Below are 22944 nucleotides of genomic sequence, written 5' to 3'. Positions count from 1 at the left end.
CTGGATCACTGCATGCTGATGGACCAGGAGAAGAACAGGTCGACTCACCTTTGTCTTCGTCAGATGAATCAAGAGAATATTCTGCTGGAGGTTCTGGAATAGGAAGTCCCTCACCATGTGGAACTGGTCTCAATGCAGACGGAATGTTTGGGTAGACTATTCTCGACTTCTTTCGCTTCGTTATTCCGCCGGAAAGAGGAGGAACCAAGCAGAAGTAACAGTCATTTAGGTGGTTGCTTGGCTCTCTCCACACCATTGGGACTGCAAACGGCATTGATGACCTTTTGCAATTCAACCACTGTGAAAGCTGTGTTGTACATGTAGCACAGCATATATGCGGAGCCCAAGGCTTGTCTTGGTCACCAACCTTGCATCCGAAGTAAAGATGATATGCCTTCTTCACTTGAGAATTGATACTTTTCTTCTGGTTGGCAAATGTCACTTCCCCACAAATATAGCAAAAATTGTCCGCGGTATTAACACACTTTCGAGGCATTACTGTTCTTTATTGTACGTAAATGGATAAAATAATAAGTTTTATGTAACAGTAGCTTGAACTGTCTCGCACAACGTCTAAAATATTTTAAATGCTGAACCTATCTGATTGGGCTTTATATAGTACACTGCTTACGTCAGCTTCAGCAGCCGCCTGGCATTAGTATAATAGGCCTACACATGTATAGTACACTGCTGACGTCAACTTACTTCAGCAGCCGCATGGCATTAGTATTGCATTGCATCAGAAAATGATGCAATCAACTGTGGATGATGTGAGCATGATGGTATTATGCAATGTTACATCATTATTCCGGATGTTGCTGCAGTCCTACTGGAGAAATTTACACAGTGAAACATAGAAAATGAGGTATATGAATATCTTCAAAACGAGAGCCAATACAAATTTTTCACGGTTATATTCGTGTTCGGCACACCAAAATACTACAGATTAGGGCCTTTTCAAGTCAGTAATGATTTCACTGTTGACCAGTGTATTGTTTCCTATTGAACATATCAATAAAGTGAAGTGTGTGTGTGTGTGTGTGTGTGTGTGTGTGTGTGTGTTTTGTGATCTATAGAGGTTTTAAAATTATAAGCGTCCGTAGTTTGTGTCATGAAATAAAACCCTAATCATATTAGTGTCTTGCTTTTGGAGTATGTACAATACTCTAAACGTAGTACCGTTTATACGACCATTGTCCTGGAGAGGCAACAACAGTAACTTAAACAAACTAATCCTTATTCACTCGTTTATATAATTCGTTAATATTTATTTTTATTTTTATTTTTATTTTGTACAATATCAAACTTTTCAAAGAAACTCTGCGTACACAAGTGGACAGACGTGCATGTCTAAGCACATCATGGGTGCTAAATCGATTTCCACGTAATTGAAGTCACTCCTGTATTTTATATTAACCGTCTCTTGTAGAGTTTCCTGTGATTTAAGCCAGTAATCATAAGACGTTCTTACATATTCAGAGTTATCCCTGATCGTGCTTGCCCTAACAATGCTAGCTGATCTATGAAAATATCCAATATTAGCAGTTTAATCTTGAGCAAGTTTTGTGATGCAGTGACATTAGGTTTGAGTATTATCATATGATATCACCAAACAATGTCCGTTATCGTAGCGCATCCAACATATTAAGACCATGACAGCGGCCCCATACACAGCATCCCTTCCTTCGAAAATCATGAACATCTCGGATCTTTCTATATGTTCAGAGCCGCATCTTGGAGACTACACTATTTATCCTCCATTATGCGTATAGTTCTTCTCCTTATCTTCGAATCAACGGAAAGGATCACCTAAGCTGATAACCTTGTTATACATTCTACGCAAACAATTGCAAAAGTCAGTGCTAAAATATAACATATAGTACAGGCAGTAATTACATTACCATGTTTTTTTCAGAATTCGTCTGCTTTACGTTCTTAGCATGTCTTAATAGGTCTGACTGCGATCTTGCCTTAGCTTGTATCTGGTTATTGGCATGTCTTAAAAAGTCTGACTGCGATCTTGCCTTAGCTTGTATCTGGTTATTGGCATGTCTTAATAGGTTTGACTGCTATCTTGCCTTAGCTTGTATCTGATTATTAGCATGTCTTAAAAAGTCTGACTGCGATTTTGCCTTAGCTTGTATCTGGTTATTAGTATGTCTTAAAATGTCTGACTGCGATCTTGCCTTAGCTTGTATCTGGTTATTGGCATTTCTTAAAAAGTCTGACTGCGATCTTGCCATAGCTTGTATCTAGTTCTTAGTATATCTTATTAGGTCTGACTGCAATATTGCCTTAGGCAGCTTGTACCTGGTTATTTCCATGTCTTATTATGTCAGATTACAACATTGTCTAAGCCTGTATTTCGTTCTTTGCATCTCTTCTTATGTCTGTATACAACTGTTTCAATATCAGCTCTATCCGCACATATCAAGTTTTATTAGGTCTGATTACGGTCTTACCTTAGTCAGCTCTTACCTCGTTTCTTGCGTATCTATGTCTAAATATAATGCTGCCTTAGTCAGCTTGTATCTCGTTCTATGCATGTCTTACTAGGCCTAATGGCGATATTTCCTTAGGTTGTGTCACGTTCTTAGCATTCCTTGTTAGGTCTGATAACAATGTTGGCTTAGCTTGTATCGTTACATGTCTTAATCGGTCGTACTCAGCTTGATTCGTTACATGTCTTAATCGTCTTACTCAGCTTGTGTCTGGTTCATTGTCTTAATCGGTCTTACTCAGCTTGTGTCTGGTTCATTGTCTTAATCGGTCTTACTCAGCTTGTGTCTGGTTCTTTGATTGTCTTGTAGGGTCTGATTAAAACCTCGCCTTAGTCTATATTTCGTCATGTACATATCCTATTAATATTACGATGTTGCATTATAGATGGTGTTGTATTAGTTCCGATTACGATCTTGCCTTTCTCTGCTTGTATCTGCATATATCATGTTTGTTAGTCTGATTATAATCTTGCCTTAATCGGCTTGTAGCTGGTTATTGACATTTCTTATTTACGTCTGATTACGATCTTGAATCGCAAGTTATATTTGATTACCACATTGTCGTAGTCAGCTTGCATCTGGTTCTCGTCTTGTTTCATTTTGTCTAATTATCATTTTGTCTTAATCAGCTTTTATCTTGGCGCTGGTATGTTTTATTAGGTTTGAATACCATTTGTTTTAGTCAGCTTGTATCCGCTCATAACATGTCTTATTAGTCTGACTACCCTTGTGCCTGAGCTATATCTGATTCTTACCATATGTTATTGGATCTGAATACGATATTGCCTCAGTCAGTTTATGTCTGCTCATAGAATATCTTGTTAGGTCCGATTATGATCTTACCTTGGATATCTTGCATTGGTTCCTTGCGTGAATTAGGTCCGATTATGATCTTACCTTGGATATCTTGCATTGGTTCCTTGCGTGAATTAGGTCCGATTATGATCTTACCTTGGATATCTTGCATTGGTTCCTTGCGTGAATTAGGTCCGATTATGATCTTACCTTGGATATCTTGCATTGGTTCTTTGCGTGAATTAGGTCCGATTATGATCTTACCTTGGATATCTTGCATTGGTTCTTTGCGTGAATTAGGTCCGATTATGATCTTACCTTGGATATCTTGCATTGGTTCTTTGCGTGAATTAGGTCCGATTATGATCTTACCTTGGATATCTTGCATTGGTTCTTTGCGTGAATTAGGTCCGATTATGATCTTACCTTGGATATCTTGCATTGGTTCTTTGCGTGAATTAGGTCCGATTATGATCTTACCTTGGATATCTTGCATTGGTTCCTTGCGTGAATTAGGTCCGATTATGATCTTACCTTGGATATCTTGCATTGGTTCTTTGCGTGAATTAGGTCCGATTATGATCTTACCTTGGATATCTTGCATTGGTTCTTTGCGTGAATTAGGTCCGATTATGATCTTACCTTGGATATCTTGCATTGGTTCTTTGCGTGAATTAGGTCCGATTATGATCTTACCTTGGATATCTTGCATTGGTTCTTTGCGTGAATTAGTATGCAATGTTAAAATGTTGCCTTAGAAAGCCTCTGGATGGTGGAGGCATGTCTTTTAGGTGTGATTAAGATTTGGCCATAGTCAGCCTGTATCCTGTTCTATCTATGGCTTTGGTAAGTCGAAAAACGATCCTGACTGGTTCTGTTTCCATTTTTTCTGTATCTCATTTACATTTCATTTTTTTACTGTCTTTTTTATTTCCTTTCTTTCTTTCAGACTTTACGTGATTTTTAAAAAGCTACATATAGACGTTTTGATTCAAAAACCACAAAATATTTACAACTATTTATATAATATTTCAACACTTTAATTGCAAAAAACCTTCTTTTTGAAAAATCGTTTAAATATGTTTGACATGTATGCTGAATACGGAGTACATTTATATAACTAATACGGAAAATGTTTGAGTATTTCCTGACTATTCTCTGCATCAAATTCAGAAGAAAATAAGTATATACAAGGACGGTAGACATGCACTGAATCTAGTACTGTACAGCACCTCTAAAAATGAGGCCGTAAATGAAAAGAAATGTAACTCAGTCATCGAACAGAAAGATTAAGCTGAATGGACTTCATTTTGAAACATTTACTCTGGGTTCCAAGAGCCTATAAAGTAAATTCATAAGGCAATTAGCTATATTCCCTGAGATCAAAATGTATCAAATCGAGTAATACGCAAAACTATCCCTTCAGCTAGATTAAAAAAAAAACGGGTTTTAAAAAGCAAATAATCTAAATGCCTTTGAAATATTGCTCAAACTGAATTACTTCGGGCGAATGCATGAACTAGACGAAAATGTGCGTTACCGTGTGGTAATGGAGTGCAGCAAAAATAATGTACATGAATCACGTGCAAGCCGTCGTTAGTATAATATGAAATAAAATGAAAACAAAATGTTGACTCGTTCTCAGAGGATTAGGACGATATTCAGATCACATGGGATGACTGCGAAAGCTTCGTCAGCATTTTGCACCCATACATTACAGTGGCATGATCCTACCGTCAATACTCGCGTAAATTATTTCAAGGTCATTTTCGTATGTTTTCAATTAGCTCCTAATTTTGTAGACGAATATAGTCTTGATGCTTTGTTTCCATTTCACCATGCCGTGGCAAATTATTTAAGAGTATATTTCCAGGGTTTTCTTTTTCTGAACACTGCACACAGGCTTTATTAATATTGTCATCTGGTCAGTGAAGTTAATTTGAAATAAAATTACGACTTTTTCATTATGAATGACATAGTCTTCTTAAAGACATCGCTGATAATATCATAACTGAAAATAACTTAAAGTTCAGTGCTTTCATGTATGCGTTTAATCTGTGTATCCAATGCTTAGCTACCACTGCGATGAAAAGGAAATGAATTTTTTGATTATGTTCGATACACGTGCCATTTGTTTATATGTAACACATGCGCAGACCATGGCTTCTAGTTGCTCCGTAGAACAGCTATTTTGTATCCTTTCTGAACGTGCTCTAAGTACATCTTGTAAATCGCATTTGGCTTTTCTCTTAACTTAGAGTATCTTTCATACTATTTCTGAAAATATTTGACATATACCTAAATATAATCCCCTTGCGTTTTTTCTTTAGGTAAAAATGGGTAATATACACTCTCCGTTTATATTAAAAGAAAACAAATCGATTGCAATTAATATTTAATCTTAAATACGGTCATAGAAATTTCAGTATCTCTGAAACGAAAATCATAGTTAATGAGAGCAGCACATCACTACAAATACGATTATCAAGTTATAATTGCTCAGGAGAACAATAAAGCTGTCTTGATAATTCTTGTTTTGTAATAGACAATCTCTGATTAATTTTACCGACGTGACGAACAACAGGCAACATACAATTTGGAGATGTACTATAGGATTTTTAACGTTTCTGTTAGCTAAATTAAATTTGTGTCTGTCATTCCTGCTAGATTTTCAGAAACGGGGAACACATCTACTGTTTAATTCTTAAAATAATACAGACAAACAACTTCATGTCAACAAAACAGGCCATATGTTTCAAAGATTGTATAAGTTTTACCTTTACATTTATTGTTTATACATTTTATAGACTTTCGGAATCATTGCATTTTAGATTCTACTTTGTTGTACTTCCTGTTTACATTTATTTAGAAGGGATATCTTCCTCAATGGATAGTACTATAAGGCCTCTTTCTGGCCCAAAATTTCGCAAATTTTCGAAAACGAGATTATCTTTCTAAACTTGTGTGCATGTCATTTTTATATTTTCGAAAATCGCATTTAGTTGGCAGCAGAGCCACTATTTTACTGAGGTGTAGTTAAAGAGTGGACGCAATAGAATATCCATAATTACCATTTTATAAAACACATATAGCTTACGATTTATTGCGAAACTGTTAGCACATTTACTCTAAAAAAGCTGAACACTAATTATATGGAAGAGACAGTTGAAAACTAAGCTTGACCGAAAATCATAATTCCCTTTGTTGTCCTTTGACATCGAAGACGATCATCGCATTACTGACTGGTTAGGTTTCTGTGAGCACGTGAATGTCTGATCAAATCAATTTATGTTCTGAACTGTCTGAGCACACTTGACAGGAGATGCCACGTGGATTTGCTGAATCAATAGAGAACGTACTGCAGTTCTGTGATTTCCTCTACTCTTCCTTTGCAATTCTCTTCCATCCAAAGTCTGTAACCGCAGTATGGATTAGACTCCACCAGATGGAGTGATCACGTGACCAATGTTCCAAGGCTCAGGGTCAGTGTTGAAGTGTTGAATAGATGCCTTTAGGGAATCATTGAAGTGTTTCAGCTGACCAGCCTGAAATCGTTTTTCTTCCTTCAGATCGCCACAGAAGATCTTTGTTAGTCGCTCGTCTGACAGCATGATGATATCGCCTGCATATTGCAACTGTGACTGCCTACCCGTGTGAGAACCGCATTGTCTGGCACCCTGATCCTCTATCCTATCCTCATCACTTCCCTCAGGTAGCACATGTGGAAATTATGTATCGTCTTGGCAATGCCTCTCGTGCCAATGATTTATTTTCTTGGCAATGCGTCTTTACACTGTCTAGATTTCGCAAGCATACAGCATGGTCGCAAACACAATGGCTTTGTAGACCATAAGCTTATTTGCAGTCTGATTCGTCTGCGCTTCCACACATGTGCACGTAGTCTGCCAAATTGCACACTTGCATTAATAAGTCTAATACTGGTTTCATCATCGATGTGGACTGCGCGTGCCAGTGTGCTGCCGACATAGGTGAACTTGTCCACTACCAAAACGGTTTGGTAATTTACGGTGATAGTAGGCTCCAAATAAAGCTTTCCTGGTGCATCATATGTCTTCTTTATGTTGATTGTGAGACCGAAAGTGTCACAAGCTGAATTGAAATGGTCCATACTATGTTTAAGCTCAGATTCTCATTTAGCATTAGGGAAAATTCTTCTGCAAATAGCAAATCAGTCATTTCCTGTAGCTTTGTCTTCACCTGTAGTCTCCTCATTTTGAAGAGTTTTGCCACCAGTCCAGTATCTAATGCCATTCCAATGTCATGGTCATGGAAGGCATCAGTAACCATGGCAGAGAACGTCATGCTGACGAGGATTCGGCCAACGAACAGTTACGCTTGCCTCCATTGGTGACCGATGAATTTCTCTTAGCTACCAAATTGTGCATGATCTTCCAAAGGACATTGATAATGGCTTTGCCAGGTCGATGAATGCCGTGGTCAGGTTGGAATTTTTTTCCTGCCATTTCCTGGAATCCACAATGACTTTCCTGTAGAAGCCTACATCGATGTAATACACAAGACGATTCGATAGAACTCTAGCAAGGAATTTGCCGGCTATTTACGGCAAAATGATATCCCGGTGGTTGTTGTAATATTGTACGGTGCCGTTCCTATTGAACAAGTGGACGATGGATGCCTACATGTACATCTGGGGTATAATACCCGGAGTGCCACTTGAGTGGAAGAGCTCAGTACGTTTATGTGCCACGTGCGAGCCCAAGGCTTTGTAAACTTCTGGTGGTATAGCATCTTCTCCAAGTAGTTTGTCTTTGACAGCAGGTCAAACGCTTTGACAGTTTCAGACAGCAATGGAAGATCAACAGGTGTTATTTTGATTTCCACTTGAGCAGTCCAACACCTGCCTTCTCGCTTATAGATAACTGCTTATTGAGAATGCTGTCGAGGAGCTCTGTCCATCTTTGAGGATTATTTTATTTGTGAGCAGCGCGGCACTGTCGGCACTGAGGACTGAGGATTGGAGATGCTTCTGATGCCTGTGGTCTGTAGATTGGCATCGCCTTCTTCATGTCATTCCTGTCTGAATGAACTTAATCTCATCTAGCTTTTTATTCAGTCATGAGTCTTGCAACTCTGACTTATTATTGCACAGTACTGCTGATGTTCTTGAAGGCTGCAAAAATAAAACTAAGGTACAGCGATAACCATGATTACCGACAATAACAATAATAAGCAAACATAAACGAGCCGAAACAATGAATTGCACCTAAAAATGTACGTAAAGAAACCGAAAATGAAGTCAAATGAACAGCTAAAAGCTATTAGTGAAAATTGGAATTAAAGTATAACGCACTTAATCATGCGTAATTACGTCATTGTGGTACACTCTGAAAAGGTATGGCTGGAGTAGAACATGATCAATACCAAATAAACTAAAGGAAGTGAGCGAAAAGAAAGCGACATTCCCTGGAAATGAATTAAATGATTACACAATTTAAAGGGATATATGTAGGTAGGATGGTTGGTAGGTAGGGAGAAAGATATGCAAGGTAGGTAGGTAGGTAGGTATGTACGTATGTCTGTCTAAAATAGGAAATAAAGTGTAATCTACTCGGAAAATGATTATTGTATATTTGATGCCATACTGGAAAATATCACGATTAAACCCACTAATAAGGTAGTTTAGTTATCTTTAAAACAAAATTATTCTTTCGTTCTGGAGCGGTCCATTTTTAAGAGGGCCGGGTAGAGACATTGCATATCATTTTGCGTCTAATATCGACCGCCTCCCGGCCGAACGCTTCAGGTCAATTGTGGGTACATGCTGCAATGTGTGGCACTATGCTCTATCAAAATACGTTTCCACATATGTTTTCAGGACCATTATGTCACTATGATCTATCAAAATACGTTTTCTCACATGTGTTCCCGACTAGTGTGGCACTATGCTCTAGCAAAATACGTTTTCTCACATTTTTTCCCGACCAGTGTGGCACTATGCTCTAGCAAAATACGTTTCCACATATGTTTTCAGGACCATTATGTCACTATGATCTATCAAAATACGTTTTCTCACATGTTTTCCCGACCAGTGTGGCACTATGCTCTAGCAAAATACGTTTTCTCACATGTTTTCAAGACCATTGTCAAACTACGCTCCTGCAAAATACGTTTACTCAACATGTTTTCATGAACTTTTCACATGTTTTCAGGACCATTGTGACACCATGCTCTAGCAAAATACGCTTTCTCACATGTGTTCAGGACCATTGTGACACCATGCTCTAGCAAACTACGCTTTCTCACATGTTTTCAGGACCATTACCGAAAGCCTCTCAAGAAGGTTTTATCCTTATAAGGTGCAAACCTTTATCGCTGCTCAGATTAAAGAATCTTGCACATTTTGAGCTTTTAGCAAGAAGTCCGTAAACCGCGCCTAGTACCTACGTCACATATTTATATTAAATTGCCTTACTCCTGATAAACCTGCATGAGAGAATATTATCATAACAAAGAAACCAGAAGGCATGACTTTTTCCCGCTTTAACATCACGTGCTGTTTTGTGTTCGTCAATGATTTGTAATGAGTGCAGCCCATTCAGAGGAATAACATATTCAAGCAATGCTAAAAAAAAAAAAAAAAATTCTTCTTATTTCAATGTTTATAAATTATGACTTATGTATTTACATCAGCTTAACATAATTATGCCTTATGTTGCAGACTTAAATGGTTACAAATCAATACAAATGAGTTCTGTTAATTTACCAAATGGGATGCATGATGACCAAGATACCATAGCCATATAGACGGCTCTAAATGCTAATTACATGCATTTTTTTTTCTTCAAAACTACGTAGGCACTGATTGTATTATCCTTTCAAGATATTGCATTTTGTGCGATACATTTATCTTTACCCCTATTTTCCGCAAGGGATTTCTGCAAAGATGCTGTACCAGCAAAACTTGGTTACTTGTTTTACTCTTGAATTCCAAGAGATTCAGTTCAGTTGCCAACATAAAAGCGCCTGACAATATAAAGATTCATTCACCAATCCCTCTGTAACATAGTTCAATCAGCACACAACCAAGCGTTTAAGCGACCCCATCTCTTCTACTTCATAAACAATGCTTGAAGATTGTTCATCAAGAAAATAACTGAGTTATCAAATTTCACAGTCGACTTCCCATTACATTCTTGTTACACTCCTTTATCAGAAGTGAATTGGTGCAACCCAACCACAATCCTTGCAGCAGAAGGTTCGCGGTGGTAGTCCCAGTCTCATGCAGTGCATTGGAATATACGACCGCATTTACAAAACTTTTTCATGTGTGCCTACGTATGATATGACTAATTATTTTTTAAATATATGATATATAATACAGATTGCATTAATATAAAACGTGTTCGTATTTGTAAATGCAGCTATGCCTTTCATGATATTAGTTATCCTGTAAATATAATCGTATATAAAAGCTACAATATTTACTCTTCTCCTGTGACGAAATTTTCTGATAAGATTTTATCTTGAGAAATCATGCGGCTGAAGTCTGGTCCCAAGAATTATACACAGATCAATAAAATAGCAATTACTGTGTTTATATTCATTGCAGTTTTCAGCAAAAGATGATAGCAATGTATGGCCAAATTCATTATGTATTGTAAAATATACTTTAATTATTTTATACATGTACATGTAATCTCGAAATGAAGAGAAACAATGTTAAAATAAATTGTCGATGCTTAAAAAGAACTATATTTTTCATACTAGCACGAAATATTCTGGAGAGCATTAAAAATACATTGAAGAAATGTTCATATCATAAAGACTTTTATTTTCCCTCCTAGGTTTACATTTTTAGCCTTCACCTGAAAATATCATCCTATATACCAGCTCAAGTAACAGCATATTGCATGTTTTTTATCTAAATGATTGGAAGCATCAATATTATTTTAAATAACAATTTTCTATTTACATATTATATTCTACAATATTCCACCTTTCGATTTTGTTTTGCATTGTTGTTTCAGATGTGTTTATAGTTTCATATTTTTCACACTTACATTATATATGGAAGTTCTCCGTGTATTTATAACACGTTCTCTCATGATTAGGTGTGAACTTATAATTCTTGTAAAGGAGTGGACTAAAAGTGAAACACATGTTTCAAGCGAACCGGATTCCCCAATTCCATGACCAAACTTAGAATATCGTCATTTTATGGGTTGAGTAACATTTCGGTTATCACACCCCCCACAAACATCATGATATATAGGTTTTCAATCTTTAGTCCTAATGCGATTAATGAAGAACAAGAGGAGATTGCACACGCTTGTAGGAAATTAAACGTTCACTTGTATTAAAGTACAAACTTACTTTGAGTTATGTGGTGTACACAGATGAATAGAAAGGAAATGTTCAAGATTTAAAAGAAATTCTGCGAGCCACAAATGTATTGATCTTCTTATGTATAGCTTGACCATTTTCTTTCCTCTTTTTTTTTTTTTTACTGAAAGGGGTTTCTGTCCGGTCTACCTAAAGACAACACTATATAATTGTTCTTTCCTATTGTCTTATTGGTTTGGAAACCAGTAGCAAGCTTAAGTGAAATATCGTACGTAGCCTATAAGGTCTTTTTATGCAACCTTTATGACCCAAATAGCCCACCATATCGTCAAACAAACAGCAGCTAAGTACATGTTACTTTATGTTATATCTTCCTATTCGTGCGGTTGCTATCAGCACATTAAACTGCGCAAGTGCATGAGGTTCCTCTCCCTCTCCCCCCCCCCCACCTGAAGATATCGCAAGTGTAGCTTATCATTTAATTAACTCCTTTAAGTACAGAGCTGGATGCCATCCTTATTCTAAACATTAGCAATCTTTAAAAGAAGAATAAACAGTCAATTACTACCTCGCCACATATATAGATAGGAATGTGGGTAGGTTGGTAGGTAGCCATAGAGGTATGCAAGTATGAAGGTAGATAGTTATATAGATTGGTAGATAATACTCATACGCCGAATGCTGTTTACTTGTTCTTAAAATTTTCAATGGTTATAATTGAAAACCAATTAAAAGAGTTGTTAATAGTCTAATGATAGGTTAATATGAGTTACAGATGTGTATGAAATTTGAGCTGCATATGAATATGTGTAGTATAAAGTTATTTTCATTACAAATCTACACACATTCCCCGGATTCAGGGTCACCATCACACATTTCCTGGAGGCAGTCCCCGTTTCAGAACTTAAAAGTGATTATAGGAACATGTGCATTCATGCTTAAAGGTCACTGTATGTAAAAAATGATGTTCAGTAATTATTTTCCGAAAGTTTTCTGATCGCAACAGATCTTTTTTTAACTTTTACCATATTGATTGTTTCGCTATTTCTACGCCTGACTTATTCTGAGTTTATCAGTTGTGCAGTATACATCTTTTTCCGCAGTCAAGCCCTCCCCCCACCCACCCCGATTTATACCAACCTTTAAGAAATACAACGTACAAAGCTAACTCAGTAGGCTTTTAGCCCGCACAGAAAACATCAAAACGTCAGGAAGTATCTCCAAGGAGTATTTAGAAAGTTATATCAGTGAGCTGTACACAATATCACAGTGCATCCCCTCAAAGTAATCTGAGATCATGCATGTCCACATACGTTGATTGTCCTATTATTAAACATGATTTTCATTCGCTTTTTAACATGTTGTGTTACGAGTCTATGCTCTTAAAATATGTAATAGAAAAGAGTGAAAACAACAAGCTTTATAAAATTTAACTTAACTTATTTCCAAGAATACGAAGTGAAAAACGATAATAAAGAAAATACGGTATTGCGAATTAAATCCAAATTGTAATCCAAGAATTATAACACCAGTCCTATCAATTAAACGTTCTAACTGAATCTCAGTTCAAATCCCGATGAAATTCAAAATTGAAGGCGATGACGTCTGTAATAACCTACGAAGTGCAGATGTGTCAACAGTCTCTTGTCGAATCACAGAAAATTTTAGTCCAGTTTTGAATTCAGTATACATTCCAGGGAATGTTTTTGTCCAAGAATTTTGTGAAAGCACTTTTGTATTTCCGGGGAAAATAATCACTTGAATTCAATAATCTGGATAAAACAAAATTCAGCCCAAACTGGTCACAACATAACAACCTAACGTGTCAAGTATTTCAAGCCCAACTGACAAAACGTTTATCAAAACATCAGTTATAAGTCTAACTAAAACGAAAAAAGATGAGGGTCAAAAGTTCATTCTTCTGGGGAAAATATAGAAGTTTGTTACCAATTGGCACATAATACATATCACGTAGTCCAGGTATGACCTTGCCTCAATTTAATGATTCTTACTCTAAGAAAGATATTGAAAACTTTTTGAAAAAAGTGGTTTACTAAAACTGTCACGGATTTTGGAACAAGGTCGGCAATTACCCAAAGCATATAATGAACTTTAAAAATAATACAAAATATTAACAACTAACAAACAAATTAAATTAAATTTAATATTCATAACACTTCCCCCATACAAGAAAAAGAAAGATTTATATAATAAAGCCTTCTTTTTACCATAGCTCAAGTATACATGTGGTCATAAAAAATAGCATAAGAAGAAATCTAATGAATGATACAAATTATATATGAAATAATATATTTCTATATATGAAATAATATATTTCTATACACGTGAAAATGCATCTGCTATTAAATTGTATTTTCTCTTGATGTGCCTGGTGTCAATATTATATTCCTGCAACGACAAAAAAATCCTCCTGAATAATCTCTGATTTTTGTTTTTCATCTTGCCGATGAAAGTAAGAGGGCTGTGATCACTAAACAAAAAAATCGAAGAAGGAGCTGAACTAATGTAAATTTCAACGTGTTGTAATGCCGATATCAAAGCCAAACATTCCTTCTCGACTGTGGAATAATTTCCCTGGTGCTTAATAAATTACTTAGATAAGTAGCACACTTGATTATCAACAAAATGTTTATCTTCTTGAATCAGTACTCCTCCAACCCTAACATCACTTGCATCAACAGACAGTTTAAACATAAGGCTAAATTTCGGAGCTGTAAGAACTGTGTGCTTTTAAGTATGGCCTCTAACTTATCAAAAGCCCCCTGACATTTTTCAGACCAATGAAACTTGTTGTTCTTGCTCAATATATTTGTCAGGGGTTCAGCAATTATGGGAAAGTTGGAACACAATTTCCGATAGTATTCAGCCATAACCAAAAATCGCATCAGTTGCTTTTTATTGATACTCACAGGGAATTCAGAGATAGCCTTGACCGTAGCATCTATTTGTTTAAATTGTCAATGCCCCACGATACGTCCTAGAAATGTTACACTAGCAAGGCAAAACTCACTTTTTCATAACTTTATTGTCAAACTTGCATCAGTGAGTATGTCAATGAATTTCCGAACTGTCGCTAAATGTTCTTTCCAGGCGTCGTTGTAGAGGACGACATCATCGATGTAAACATCAGAATTATCTAGACCAGATGTAATCATGTTCATTAAACATTGAAAAGTACTTGGCGAACCCTTCATACCAAACGGCATCACTTTATATTGATAAAGACCATCAGGAGTCATGAATTCCGAAATTTCCTTTTCCCTTTCCGTCAGTGGAATTTGTCAAAATCCTTTCAGAAGGTCAAATTTGGTGACATACTTTGCATTTCCAATTTTATCAATGCAGTTATCGATTCTTGGTAACGGAAATGAATCTGTTTTAGTCACACTGTTCGCCTTTCTATAATCAGTACAAAGGCGGAAAGTATTATCTGGTTTCGGAACAACTATACATGGTGAACTTCAGTCACTTTTACTTGGCTCAATGAAATCATTCTCCAGCAAATACTGAAGTCCTTATTTCAAGTATTCCAGTTTGAGAGGGTTCATCCTGTACGGGTGCTGTTTTACAGGTGTGCAATTTACAATTTCAACGTCATGCTAAATTGTGTTTGTTATTGTTGGAACATCTATAAAAAGTGCTCATAATTTTCTGCCAACCTGAAGCAATTCATCTTATTTCAAGAAGTATAATTGTTCCTGGGTAGGATTTGAAATATAGATCTCCACTTTTGATGGCATTGTTAAAAGACTTGTTGACTTCACTAAATATTTCTAAAATGTGAAATAATACTTAGAATTTTTTTTAAAAATCCGAAACTAGGGGAATTTAAATTTCAAAAACAAAATTGTCTGAAATATTTTAGCAAACTTCGTATCCCGGACGAACCCCAGATTTTATATTACAAGTTTATGCTTTTAAAATAAGTAACAGAAAATAGTGAAAACAACAAGCTTTGTAAAACTTAACAAATAATGTATTTCCCTAGAACAAAAAAGTGAAAAACTTACGGTATTGCGAATTAAATCCAAATTGTAATCCAAGAATTGAAACAAAAGTCCTATCAAAGAAAAGTTATGAGTGAATCTCAGTTCAAATCCCGATGAAATTCAAAATGGAAGGCAATGACGTCTGTATTAATCTACGAAGTGCAGATGTGTCAAGAGGCTCTTGTTGAATCACAGAATTTATTAGTCCAGGTTTTAAATCAGTATAAATTCCAGGGAATGTCTTTGTACAAGAGAGCTGAAAACCATAAAATTCAGCCCAAACTGGTCACAACATAACAACTTTAGGTGTCATGTGTTTTAAGCCCAACTGACAAACCGTTATCAAAATAACTGTTATACGACTAACTAAGACGAAAAACAGATTCATGGATGAGGGTCAAAAGTTCATTCTTCTGGGAAAAAAAATAAAAGTTTGTTACTAATTGGCACATGATAAATATCAAGTAGTCCGGGTATGACCTTGACTCAACTTACTGATTCTTACTTTGAGAAAGATAAAATAAAAAAGAAAAACGATGTTTACCAAAACTGTCACTGATTTTGGAACAAGGTCAGCAGCTAGATACAGAATTTTTCTTACCCATAGCATATAATGAAAATAAAAAATAAAAAATATTAAAAACTAACTAGCAAACAAATTAAATTAAATTAAGTATTCATAACAGTTAATATACACTCTAAAACAACTTACGACCGCATGTTGGCTTTCATATCGCACACCTGCTGCAGATCATTGGTAACCGTATTCAGCCTCAAATCTCTTGCATCAGACTGTGGCAATGTTTTGATGTTGTGCGCCTTCAGTGAGTCTGTCACGACGAAAGATTTATGCGTCGGAGAACATCGATAACTCGGGTAAGGGTATGTGTCCGGTAGTACATCAAAACGTTTGGCAACACTTTGAAGGCATAATATACCCAAAGATGTTATCAGTGAGGCACATGAACCTGGAGCATAATGTATTTGCAGTGAAAAACAACAGTCAGACTACGATGAGCGATTTGTGGTCTCTACTCCTTTCTCCGATTCATTCAAACGTTATTATTTTATCTTGACTTGGATTTTTTTTTAAATCCGTACTTCATTACATGTCAGTCTCATTCAAACGTCTCCGGTGACACTTTTCATATAAGACTAGTAGCTATTTCTCGATTTCGCCTAAGACCTGTGTCTGATCAGTCGTCAACGATGAGGGACCCATCTTACACAAATCTCCCTATGCTTCAGATGAGTGAGTATACAATGTATAAAAAGAACGTCTTCATCAATTGACCCCTCACAGCAGGAAACTCCTGCTCGCCAATAACAGTCAGCTGTCTTCTTCAAAGTGGGCTATCTGCCATGCATTTGATGATTCTTTAAAACAATGATACCACCTAAACAATGTTGGAAATGACAGAGAATTAAATCCGTAAACTTTATCCAAGTTGGACTTGATATAAGTACTCTGGGAGTGCCAGAATTGTACACTCTGATCAGTGCTTAATAGTAGAACTGTTCTTCTCTACCGACATCTTTGCGTCACTGTCATTTATCGACGTTACGTCACATTCATACATTTGCAAGTAACTGATCGTTTTATAGAACATTGTTCTGTCTATCGATCGGTAGTACAATTATTGATAACTTCTAAGAAGCAAAAAAGTAATAAGAAATTATTCAGAACGTGTCAAATACCCATTGTACGTTTTTATTTAAGTGTCCCATTCTCAGTTAGAAGTATAGAAATATGTTTGTCCTCAACGTTAACTTACAAAAAATTAATATGGTGGAAGATTTTAAATAAATCTTGACACTTATGTTTTAGATCTCTTTGAAATTAAAAAATGAAGAAAAGAATATTTTTGTGTCATAATTAACGATATATATTTTTAATTTCCATGTTAAGTAAAATTGTGCCTGATATCCCAAGTAAATCTATCAACGAGTCTTACATTGTTATTATTATTATTATTATTATTATTATTATTGTCATCGTCGTCGTTGTTGATGTTGTTTTTCTTCTTCGTAAATATATGGTAACTTATTACATCAGAGAGTACCAACAGTCTCCACCAAAGCTTCGTCCTGTCCATACTGCATCTTCATAGAGAGTTTTGCTGACATTAACCTGGTGAAACTATAGTGACTAATGTGCCCCTAAATGAGTATCTATATCAAGTGGATATATTTTGATAGCGCCTAACATTGTCAGGATTACCAATGCGATGCAAGTTAATTCACATTAGACACCATCATCGTGAGTTACCAAGTCAACCTTTCAAGTTCATCAAGTATCGCTTCGCATGGTTTGATACTGTTCTGGTTCTCCCCGAATGCAGACGCTGTGCGCTTTGCTCTCGGTTACTACGAAGGGCACATGTATCTTCCACGCCACATTCATTTTAGTCTTGTGCACCAGGATTGGCACGCGCTGAATTTCAACGTGGAGATCTTGACGATACACCTGCATAATAGAGATCGACCTGACATTTAATACAATGACAGTCGTACGAGGAAGTGTAACACCCGTGCATGTTGTCAATACGAGAAATTCTTTTTACGCGACATATTACGGAAATTCTCTTAGCGATATCGTGCAGAGTTTGTTATCAGATGTTCTCGTTAAACATGTTGTGAAGTATCAAAATCACTGAGGCAGATTGGTTGAAATATCGGGGATTTCAGGGAGTCCAAATAGACTGATATCGACTATGACAGTTAGTGACTTGACATGAACAGCAACAATGCCAGCGCCGGCCAGCACATTCATTAATGAGTGACTCAACAACATCTAGTTGAGTTAGCACAAGCCAGGACCGATTCGATAATTGCAAATGCGGCAACGGGAAGCGGATAACGGTTGTGGGCTACGCCGCGATGGTAAAGCATTATCACAAAGGAGGTAGAAGACGAAACTGATAATGTATAACGTTACGTCATGGAAAAATTTAAAGGAGTAGCCGATGCCGCATTTGACATTGGGGCGTAAAGTAAAAGTGATTTTCGGTCGTATTTATACCCGGCTACCGAACAGAATTGCAAGAGCATGACTCGTCTCAGTATCTTCTTCCGTGTGATGCCTTCTTGAAGATCCATGCAACACTAGTACAAAACGACAATGCTGATCATCCAGACGAAGCCTGGGTCGTATTTTACAGTATAATGGCGTTGTTCAGCAGCGCGGTGAAACATTACGGCGAACTAGTAAGAGTTACGGTCCGATAAACCGGAGTTGATCAGATGGTCTCAAGCGGCCATTATCCTCTCCTACATGGATTTTGTACCCAGAGAAAGCGCTACAAAGGACATGATGTTGACCGTTCAGACATTTTACGCTAACTTCAATGGAAAATGCGTGTTTTAGTTACTGACTTATCTGGCACACAAACTATTTTTACTCAGATTATAACATTAATATTGACGTATAAAAAATGAATTGTATAATTCATTAAATGTGCGAAGTAGCATGTCATGCTTTCATTATTAATTTCATTTAACCTACAAAAACGCCTGCAGAATCATCTAAAACATTTTCGCTGCACTCCGTTTCTTTTCTCCCTCAAACGCTTAAAATTCAAATTTCACTGCAAAGAAAGCTGAAGCGGGCCGAGTGACCCAGACTGTCTTAAATACGGTGCCATTAAATCTGTGTTCATTTCTACTGTTCTCCTCGAGCACTGCATTGTAACGAAATGAAGAACCAAGTCTTCCGCTAAATAACATTACGACTGGAAGGCCCACACACGTTTCGACGTTTGATGCATAGCAATGCCTCTACGGTAGGATGACAGGAATGCGTCTATTTCTACATTGCTCATAACCATTTCACATTTTGTTTGTATTATGCACAATCGGTGACCCATTTCTACTAAGCTGTTGTTAAGGTGACCAATTCAACACTAGGTTTCAGTGGACCGATTCAATCCAGTCAACACCTCTGCCCGAAGCAGAGGTTGTACATGTGGTATCACGCCCTGTTGTCGCAAATGAAATTTGCCCCCTTCTGAAAAAATATTAAACACTTGAAATATGAAGAAATTTGAATTTAACTATCTTAAGCTTTATTAATATTATGTATCTCATTGTAGAAATATGTATTTATTTTGCATTCATCCCTTTACATACATTATGCTTTATGACTATTTATGTACATCATTGTAGAGATATATATTTATTTGTATTCATCCCTTTGCATATCTTAAGATTGAAGACTATTTATGTAATTCATAGTAGAAATATAAATTTGCATTCATGCCTTTACTTATCATAAGCTTCAGGACTATTTATGTATTTCATAGAAGAAATATTAAACACGTTGCAATGTATCAAAAAAGCTGTATAAATCTTTGATATAACTCGGCTGGGGTCAAACCCACTACTTCCTTGTATTCACGCCTTTACGTATCTTACGACTGAAGACTATTTATGTACCGCAGTAGGAACCTATATTTCTATTTATGCCTTTACATATCTTAAGAATGCCTAATATTTAGGTAGGTCATAGTAGAAATATTTGTTTAGTTATTTATGTGTGTGTGTGTGTGTGTGTGTGTGTGTCTTTCATGTTTAACGTTGCTTTAACAATTTTAGTCATACGCTACGATGTCTGCAGTGTGGCAGTTTATATCGATCTCTAGCTGTGGGGCATCATGCCATAGACATGTAGCATGATGTCCAACCCAGTCACATTATCCTGACACCAGGCCTAACACTAACCTCTCAATACTGAGCACGAAGCGAGGCAGTTGCGGGTACCATTTTTATAAATCTTTGATATAACTCGGCTGGGGTTCGAACCCACTACCTCCCGCATCCTAGGCGGACGCTCTAACCACTTATTCTACTGGAGCGGTCTTATAATAATTTTGTATCCATGCCTTTACGTATCTTAAAATTCAGGAATATATTTACATCATAGTAGAACATATATAACTGTTGGGACACAGTCGGAATCAGACAGCAGGTCAGGTTGATGGCATGCCCTCTCCCTAGCGCATGACACAAAATCAAATAGTGAACATATTTACGATGGGAATATTAACATAAACAATATACATATAAAATGTATAATAATGAAATGTGAGTTTGTTAATTTGAGAATTTATTAGCCTTAAGTTAATATATGATCCCGTTGGATATCATAACGAGAGAGATGGATAGCTATCTGTATGGCGATATGCTACCAATAATAACAATGATGATAATGGATGTTGTAGGTTAAAATATATAATAATTGTGTCTATGTTTCCACTTGTAGTTCCGTTCCAGCTTACATCAGAGAGAGAGAGAGAGAGAGAGAGAAAGAAAGAAAGAAAGAATTGATAGTTACCGATGTAGCATGATGTATTGGTGAAAGAGCTCGTGTACGGATTGAATTTGCGTCACTGAATAACGATTTTTGAGATTTTTCTGCGGAAGTGAATCTGCAAAACCTAAAGTAATTCATGTAGTCACTTGAAAAATAAAAAGACCGTTATTTTTTGTGCATGTATGTGATATAAGTTTTATTTAAAATCGCTGACTAAGCCTATCACACAAACAAACACTGTGAGATATTTCGTAGGCCGGACTTTTAATGCTGTAGTGATTTGTCATTGTTCTTTTGTTGTTCGTTTTGTTTGTTTGTTTGTTTTTGGTGGGTGTTTGTTGGGGGGACGGGGGGACAGATTTTCCTGACTTTTGTGTGGTTGAGACTTCACCGAATCATGCGAGACCTCACCGAATCATGCGAGACGTGTAGTTGAATGAGACTATTAAGCATTTGGCCAAGGGTAAACTTCAAGGTCATGGCAAGTATCATAGGTTGAGAGAGGTACATTTTACATAAGTCTCTGATAGCAGCAAAATAATTACTTTTTAAATATCATCATTGGAATTCTATGTACTGCGCATTGTGAATCTTAAATGGTGCGTATGTATCATTTTATTTCATTCAATGGCAGTGATGGTCTATTATAGAGGTACTACATCTGTACTTAGGGTCGCATTACATTGGATGCTTTTTAAATTCATGTCACACGCCTGGCGTCTGGTCCTTGAATATCGCGGTATATCGTTATGATATGAACTATTATTACAGAGAATCAAAATACCCGTCTGAATATAGAGCAAACAGATCCGTTTCACCCTAAGTCAATCCGAAATAAAAATTTGAATTAAGGCAAGTTAAACCCAGCAATGTATTACTAACTGTATAAATAAAACTTTAATATATGTATGTATGTCGTGTATTTGGTTTATATTGCCTTCATAATGGTTCTGATATTTTATTCTGATAAAGCCTCCTGAATTAAAGGATTTGCTGATGTACATACAAAATAATTTAGAGAAATTTGCTCAACCCTTTAGGTCATTTATACCCAACACATTAAAAGGTTTCGGACGTATTATGTATGTTGCACGTGAATCTTTGCTTCACTGTATATGAATGGGTTAATCGAAAGACCGTCTTTTTGGGGGGCAGTGCTATGATTTGTTTTATCGGTTAGACTAAACAGTTTCCAAAGAATCTAAGCGCTGATTTGACATATTAACGTATATGTCATTGGCATGAATATTAATAATTGCAAACATTTTGTAAATACAAACACTAAACTAAATTGTTTGTTTAGAAATGTGCACATTTTTGTTTTTAATTTTTAATGTGCAGCAAAATTGTTTTAATGAATAGCAAATTGACATTTGACATCATCTTTGTTATCTTGGCATAAACAAACAATAAATGTGAATTTGTTATGAAAGGATATTGTGTGTGTGTCTTTTCAGAGTGGGGTTGAGATAGGGAATATATTTCACTTTCAAACCAGGATGTTTTGTTTTAATTTTGTGGATAATTTGCTATCAACTAACTTGAAGGATCATATAAATAAATATATCCGTAGAAAATTCCAAAATTTGAAGAATCGTTTCAATAGGGAGTGAACGTAGAAGAGGTAACCACGTCCAAATTTTGTGTTAAGCTTGCGGAAGAGTTATTCGACTTTTTCTCAATCCACACTTTTATTTTATTGACCCCTCAAAATGTTTGCTACATTATAAGTATCCCATAGATTATTAATCTTGACGCTATTACTAAATTATATTATTAAGTACTCAATATTAGTCCAAAGCTATTACTAGAATATATTGCTAACTACTTCATATTCTCCTGACGCGATTGCTATAATATATTGCTAACTACTTCATATTTTCCTGACGCGATTGCTATAATCTATTGCTTAAGACTTTATATTAAGCCAGAAGCTTTTCATAAAATTTCTTGCTAAGGACTTCATATTAGTCCTGACGCTGATACTAAAGCATATTGCCAA

The sequence above is a fragment of the Sinohyriopsis cumingii genome, chromosome 10, assembly GCF_028554795.1.
Source record: "Sinohyriopsis cumingii isolate HCF-2022 chromosome 10, ASM2855479v2, whole genome shotgun sequence".
Classification (NCBI taxonomy): domain Eukaryota; kingdom Metazoa; phylum Mollusca; class Bivalvia; order Unionida; family Unionidae; genus Sinohyriopsis; species Sinohyriopsis cumingii.
Note: the sequence above shows the minus strand (reverse complement) of the source record.